Source organism: Protopterus annectens, chromosome 4.part0 (genome assembly GCF_019279795.1).
Source record: "Protopterus annectens isolate FY-2018-M chromosome 4.part0, PAN1.0, whole genome shotgun sequence".
Classification (NCBI taxonomy): domain Eukaryota; kingdom Metazoa; phylum Chordata; order Ceratodontiformes; family Protopteridae; genus Protopterus; species Protopterus annectens.
The window spans coordinates 163,245,011-163,252,986 of NC_056733.1; the positions used below are offsets into that span (position 1 = coordinate 163,245,011).

Here is a 7,976-nt window from a genome sequence, read left to right on the forward strand (position 1 = left end):
TTTAAGTGCTTGGCTGAGCTACTATTCTGCCTGTGTAATTGCCTGTTTCTAATTGTTTTCACCTGCTAGCTCCAGCAGTATTCCCTGCTAGCTTCCTACTAATTCTGTTGCTTCCTTTTTTCCTTTATGTTTCCTCGGGGGGAGCAATGTGCATACCAGCAAAAACACGCTCACAGTGGCTTACACGCATGCACACATGCTTACACAGTTCGGAATCTGCTTATTCGGGTTAAAATGCGCGCACATCAGCGCAAACAGTGTTACAACTCTGCCAACAGGCTCCCACATGCTCAGTCTGCCCTACACGCGCGCACACTTGCGTAAACAGTCTTCAAAGTCTACCAACATGCTCCCACATGCTCAGTCTGCCTTACACGTGCACACACTGTCCTACCCCCGCCTCATGGCGCACACACGTGCGCATGCACGCCCAACAAGAAACTTTGGTGTAAGTAACAGTGTACACCTTCCATTTCTTGACTTCCCCATGCTTATCTTGTGGCACTCCTCTTTCCATGATCTGTGTCTGACATCTGTCATGTAACACTGACCTCCAATGAACTGCATTTCTTTCTACCATTCCCCCCTGTGATGTCACCTATCTCCTACTCTATTCCTCCCCCTTATGTATCTCTTACACTACTCAGAATGTGCTCATTTGCTATGTGACAGTGGGATTCAGTATCCTAACCCTCATTTACATTAGATTGCCTACTAATGCTTAGTTACATGTCTTAGACTCAGCTTCCCCCCTTAGCAACCACTAAACAGTGGCCATGTTGTTTTTGGTCTGCTGGTCCCTGCATTGTAAATCCATGTATTGCATAAAACCCACATTTGTGGGTTTATAACCTTCATTTTTATGTTTTATACAGCGCAGCCTGTTTGTGCGGGGCTGCGCTGCGTTTAAACATTATTTTTTTTTCATATTTGCATCGGGGTACCTTGCCAATGGCCACATATTTGGCCATTGGCATGCTGCCTGACACATATGCACCCTTTATTTGGAGCTGACATGGCTCCATTGTGATTTTTGCAGAAACGTACTCAGTTGTCAACTGAGTACATTTCTGCAGCTAAAACATCTCTTACACGGGCTGCTTTCTGTTTCGTGGATCGCTACTCTACCTCATTTGCATGCCTTTCAGCTGCAAGTGAGGTATTTAGCATATCCACACCAAGTCTGTGTAAGAGACATTTTAGTTGGTCTCTTACATGGAGTTTTGGGCTGTTCCTGGATCATGAGGCTTGCATGGAGTCTTACACATCCCTTACACTCCGTGCAAGCCTTCGTGAATCCTGCCCATAGTATTTAATTTGAAAATTATTTCAAACAGTATTTTATTAAGCATCAAGAAATCAGATGCATTTAGCATCATTCTATCAATGTTTATGTAGTGATGCTTTAAAGGATTTCAATATCAGACTGTTTTTCACTCCATTTGGAGAAGTGATTCCACAGTGCCATTCCTAATCTTGAGAAGGTCTACTCTCCATTGTAGTTTTGAACTTAGGATGGGTCAGTATGGGAACGTCCTTCTGAGTCTTTCTTAAAGAATAACTTTGTTCCCTAATAGAATTCTTCTTAACATGAGCAATAGCCTAGTTGAAGACTATTGAGTATTATTTTGTTGAGGAGACAAACTGCCCCTGTTTGCAACAGATAACCACTAGATTGTTTTAGGAGGTCACAATACTCATGCACGTATCTGCTGATTAGATACATTTACACATTTTGTTTTCTTCTATTTGCACCTTATTTGTGTTTTGGAGTGAATTCATGCAAAATAGTAATAAACCATATTCAAGGTTTGGGAGTAAGATAATGTTAGCAATATGGCAGCTGGTGCCGTAGGTGATGGGAGTAAGGTAATGTTAGCTATGGCAGCTGGTGCCATAGGTGATGGGAATAAGGTAATGTTATCTATGGCAGCTGGTGCCATAGGTGATGGGAGTATGGTAATGTTAGCTATGGCAGTTGGTGCCGTAGGTGATGGGAGTAAGGTAATGCTAGCTATCACAGCTGGTGTAGTAGATGCAAGATTCTACACCACAGTTTTAGCTGAGAAGTTATTTTAGTAATAATGCTGTCAGTATAAAGGGAAAAGTTCAAACAGAGATTTTGAGTGATGCCTAGGTACGTTTGCGGTACTGTGTTAGGAATTAGAATGATGCTTAGGTACATTTGTTGTACTGTGTTAGGAATTGTGATGCCTGGGTACATTTGTTGTACTGTGTTAGGAATTGTGATGCCTGGGTACATTTGTTGTATTGTGTTAGGAATTGTGATGCCTGGGTACGTTTGTTGTACTGTGTTAGGAATTGTGATGCCTGGGTACGTTTGTTGTACTGTGTTAAGAATTAGATTTAGACTGATGCCTAGGTACATTTGTTGTATTCTGTTAGGAATTAGAGTGATGCCTAGGTGCGTTTGTTGTACTGTGCTAGGAATTAGACTGATGCCTAGGTACATTTGTTATACTGTGTTAGGAATACGGTGATTCTTCGGTACGTTTGTTGTAATGTGTTAGGAATTGCATTTAGAGTGATGCCTATGTATGTTTGTTGTACTGTGCTAGGAATTAGAATTAGAATGATGCCTGGGTATGTTTGTTGTACTGTGCTAGCAATTAGAGTGATGCTTAGGTATATTTGCTGGAATTAGAATTGTTAGGAATTAAAAGTGCTACCTAGGTATGTTTGCTAGGAATTAGATTTAGAGTGATGTCTAGGAATGTTTGTTGTACTGTGTTAGGAATTAGACTGATGCCCTAGGTATACACTACAAACGAGGAGCCACCAAGCTGGACAAATGATTCCTTGAGTTGTACACCAACACACACTTTATTAATTAAATAAAATAACAAATAATCCACATAAATTCATGCAAGCGCATTCGTTTAAGCTTTGTTAAACTTCATCAGACAATTTGAAAATCATGACATCACTTCCTTTTATACTATCTAAATCACTTCAATTGAAACATAATTACTTCATAATTAATCAATTAGCTAATGATACTACTGTTAATACCATACTATATTACTTTTTTCCTAAGAAAATACAATTAATGATGGATACCATGAAATCAAATGCTTATATAAGATGTGCATTATATATATAACTCCCATATGAGGGGACATTCAGACACTAAATACATTTTGTGTGAAAAAAATAATAATGAATATACTAACTTATAAATGTGCATAATTTAAAATACATAAATAAATGAATGAATGAATGAATGAATGAATGAATACGTAATAAATAATACTGCATATCTTTGTATATATTGAATACCATATAAACAAACTGTTCTATGATATATATATTTATGCATAAATTCTTTAAAAACATTATAGGAAAACATTTTGCCATATGTACATCTGTTTCAGCTGCATGTTACCTAATTACTATGAGCACCATTGAGTACAGTATAACTAACACAATTTTATTTCTATGTAGTGTTTTCAGTTTTAATACTGGGGTGATTGAACTACGCTCATTTATTCCGGGCCACATACCTGCTTGTGTTCTTATTTGCCATTGCAATTCTTTACGTTCTAAATAAAGGCCCCAAGGTCTCCTATCCTCTATTTCCACCTCGTCAATCACTATAAAAGAAAACTGGTGATTTCTATACTCACTGATGTGCTTTGCTAGTGCATTATTAGATTTATTTTTCTTTATAGCATATTCATGCTCATAAATTCTTTGTGCTAAATGTCTTTCTGTTTTTTATATATAGAACGTTGGGCATGAATTGCATGTATCCAGATAGACAACAATTTTTGATTTACAATTATATTTGCCATGTAAATAAAATTTCCTATTTCTAACATCGAAAAAATTCACTTGTTTTAATTTTATAGCACCAATGACAGGCCCCACATTTAGTCATACCTACATTCATATGAATAGGTGAATGTTTTACTTGTTTTAAAATTTCCTTAAAGCTTCTGCCTTTCCTATAGATAATTGTGGGGTTCTCACTGATCTGATTTCTACAGTGAGGATCTTCAAGCAACACAGTCCAATTGTCACCTAGTATGTCCCTAATTAAATTATGGTCTTGACAAAAAGTAACCACTAAAGCTCTTGAATAGTCTATTTCTTTGACATGCTTATTGCATCATTGTTTTGAATGTCATCACTAATTTTACTTGAATTACTCAAATTATGTACTAAAATTTGTTTATCTAAAATAGGTTTAAAATGGCCTTTCAATCTCTTAATGGTAACTTCCTGTATTAAAGTATCAGCTAATACTTCTGGATAACATCTGTTAAGAAACATATTATGTAAGAAATAACATTCTTCTTCAAATTGATCAAACTTAGTCACCATCCAAGCTGCTCTCACTGATTGTCCTTTAACCACTGACTTTTTTGATGTTCTGGATGACAACTACTATAATGCAAGAAGCAGTTAGAATAAGACTCTTTTCTATGAATCACTGCTATATAAGCTTGATTAGAACGGTCTTTCATAAGATGTACATACAAATAATTCATGTATTCATTATTAAAATCCCATGTAAATTTCAGGAAATTTGTAGTATTATTTATGTATGTAAAAAATTCTTTCAACAAATCCAATGTACTATTCCAGATGATGCTAATGTCATCCTGAAACCTATGATATGATTTAATGAAAATATTATATTTACTATTGAATACGTAGTTCTTTTCCCAAAAGGCCATAACTAAATTCACATAGGCACCCCCACATGGTGACCCCATGGCTAATGAAGCAATGGTTACCATTGCAAAAGCGCTCACCATTTTGTATTAAAAAAGATTTTACTTTGTCATGGTTCAGCTTCTTTATTCCAGCTACCTTCCTACTGGGCACCTGTGTTTCAACATTTTCAACTTCTGGGCTGGTTTGGATTTATTTGTTTGCTGCTTGTGTATCTAATGATGGCGGAAGGTACTGTGAACATTGCAGAGGATGCAACAGTTGGTGCAAATGTGGAAAGGAGACTTCAAAATTTGCTGACAAATCAAGATAATCCACTGCTACAAACAGGTACTCTTAATATGAACTCTGAGACTGTTAATACTAACAACATCAATGAAACTGAGATACGCAATTTGAAAAGAAATGTGGAGAATGATTTGTATAGGTTTAAGTGGCTCCAGAGCCAACAGTTCCATTTTGAAGCCTGCTTAAACCTAAATGTTATACCAAGGGGACTCAGAGTACTTAATATGCCCACATATGGAAACACCTACCCTACTTTGTTAGCCCAGTGGCAACAAATTAATCTTAACACCAGTAAAGCATATATACAATTGTTGCTGGACTTTTTCAAGCCAGTGGAACAAGAGCTTAATGAAAAGATATTTCAGCAACAACATGAACTGTCTGCACTTTATGGGGAAGCAGCTACTGAAGTTTTCATGCATGAATTAATTGACAAGATACTCCGCTATGAAACCAGATTGCTTGAGCAAAAGAAAAAGAAACTGTGTAGGGATCTAACAGATTTCACACAGCCCAGCAGTTCAGGACCCGTAATTAGCAGCTACTTAAACCAACTTATTCCAAACAAGGAAAAATTACTGGCAATGGCCAAAAGGTCTTTGAAACAAACTGTCTTTATTGAAACAAAATACTCCAAGCGCTTTCACCCGTGTATTATCGGGCTTTTTCAAGGAAAATCACTCAGCAACATTGTGCGCTCCTTTAAATAAATTCATATTGATCACATGTTAAAATCAATTAATTAATTAATGAATAATCATTACATCTTAAAGAAAACAAGTATGTGTATGGTTAGATTTTATATTAATTTCTATTTATTACTATGTTTTCATACATTTTAACATCTAAAGAGTTTTTTATACATCAAATTATGAAATAAGCACTTAATTAATTATTCTTTTAAGTTATTAATAGTTTATACGAGTCTGAGTACATAGAAACTAGTTTTTTCAAAGACGCTTTGATGAAAGTAATAGAGAATTTGAAATCAAATGCAATACTTTGATACACATACTTGTTTTCTTTAAGATGTAATTCATTCTTGGTTTTTTCGTTTGGTTTTTCATCTAACAGATTTCACCAACCAGCATGTCTTTACTTGGCCGAAACCTGCACAGTCTGAAGAGCAGTCTAATACCAACCACAATCCGAGATTTATGAGAGAAATCTATGGGCAGTCAGAGGTACCACCAACTGCCTACCAGCAGAGGAGAGGGCGAGTTCAGTCGTTTGAGTGGCATGAGAGACCGAGGGCGGAGTATCGGGTACAGTCTGAAGAGACGACCAAAGCACTCAGGCAGGAAGAGGAAACAATGAATCAACAGCCAAGAGGGAGTGTCCTTTCACCAAATGAAGCACATTCTGTCTAGTCTACACCAATGGAAATGCCATTGTCTTCGGCAACCAATAATAAGGCAAAAACTGCCTCCACAACTACAGTCATGGTAATATGGAAGCAGGACAACAACAGGTTTTTCCTGTTCTACCCCTACCGTTTTGAGCAGGGAGAAGAAAATCTGTGGAACAGGACATCTACAGGGGTCAGAAGTGAAAAGAAGCACCAGGTCAGTTACAAACTCACACTTTGAAGAAAATGTGGGGGTATGGGCAGGAGAGTTAATATGGGATATTTCCAAATATGAACTGTCTGCAGCTGAGAATTCTTTATTAAACAGAGATTTAAATTTTACACCTTCGACTAAAATGGACATTAGCAATTTTCTGTTATGCCTACGTATGTTTACTAGAAATGTAACACTGAAACAACAATTTGGAAATGGCAATGAGGCAAGGGATGTTCAGTTTAAGAAAACAGTCTGTATGTACCAATATTGCTGCATAATATAGAAACTTTCTTAAAAGCTTGTGAAAATGCCATTTATAGCACAGGAAACAATAGTTTTTTTTAGAAGAAGGAAAGTATAATTTGACAAAGAGTGAGCACAAAGCATTGTGTGACTTGTAGACTAATGATAGCATAGTTATAAGACCTGCTGACAAAGGGGGGCCAGTGGTGATATTGCATGCTGACTTTTATAATACAGCTATACAAGAAATGTTATTGGATCCAAATGTATATGTTGAAGTACCAACAATTGTGTTTGAAATGAGTGAACAGATTGCCAGTACCTTATATGAATGCATGTGTATGGAACTATTAAGTAAAGATCTTTTTAATTATTTTACTGTTGAAAATCCACTCAAACCTCAAATCCATGATCTCCCCAAGATACACAAAGACCCATATAACCTGAAATTTAGACCTATAGTAGCAAGGGCAGGGTGGCTAACAGAACCCATCTCTATATACCTGGATAAGGAATTGAAGACAGCACTCAATGAATATGCATATGTCTTGAAAAACACAGAACAGTTTTAGTGGACCTATATGGGGCAGTGAAGCAAATGGGAACAGCAGATACAGGGATGCTGGCCACACTAGATGTAGTGTCTTTATTTACAAGTATACCCAATGACCAGGGGATATGCATGGTGAAATCAGTGTTGACAAGGCAGGGAAAGTTCTCTAATACTAAGATAGACTTTCTCTGTATGTTACTAGAATTGGTACTAGAGCACAACATATTTATGTTCAATGGCATATGCTACAAGCAGTTGTCAGGGGTTGCCATGAGCACAAGTTGTGCCAACACATATGCAAACCTGGTTATGGTTAACTGGGAATATGAACATCTGTTAGGTAATCCCAAAATAGCCTTTTATAGGCATTTTGTAGATGATCTTTTTATTTTTTGGAAAGGTGATGGTGAACAACTTAAATCCCTGTATGCACACCTAAATACTACTAGTGACTTTTTAAAGTTTATGATGAATGTTCTGAGGTGAGTTTAGACTTCTTGGACATTACCATATACAGAGAAAATGACCAATGGTCTACAAAATTACATAGGAAACAATGCTACAGACCATCTTTTCTACACAGAAATAGTATGCATAACCCTAAGATTTTTCCTAACATAATCAGA

The 7,976-nt window shown here is 36.7% G+C and overlaps 1 long non-coding RNA gene across 1 annotated transcript in view; it reads left to right on the top strand.

Annotated features, from left to right (window-relative positions):
* The window catches only part of LOC122800117, a 180,576-nt gene extending 174,028 nt beyond the window's left edge, over positions 1-6,548 (top strand). Inside the window, exon 3 of the long non-coding RNA XR_006364532.1 lies at positions 6,064-6,548. This is a non-coding gene — a long non-coding RNA (uncharacterized LOC122800117). The remainder of the gene's footprint in view (positions 1-6,063) is intronic.
* The last annotated feature ends 1,428 nt before the right edge of the window (positions 6,549-7,976 follow it).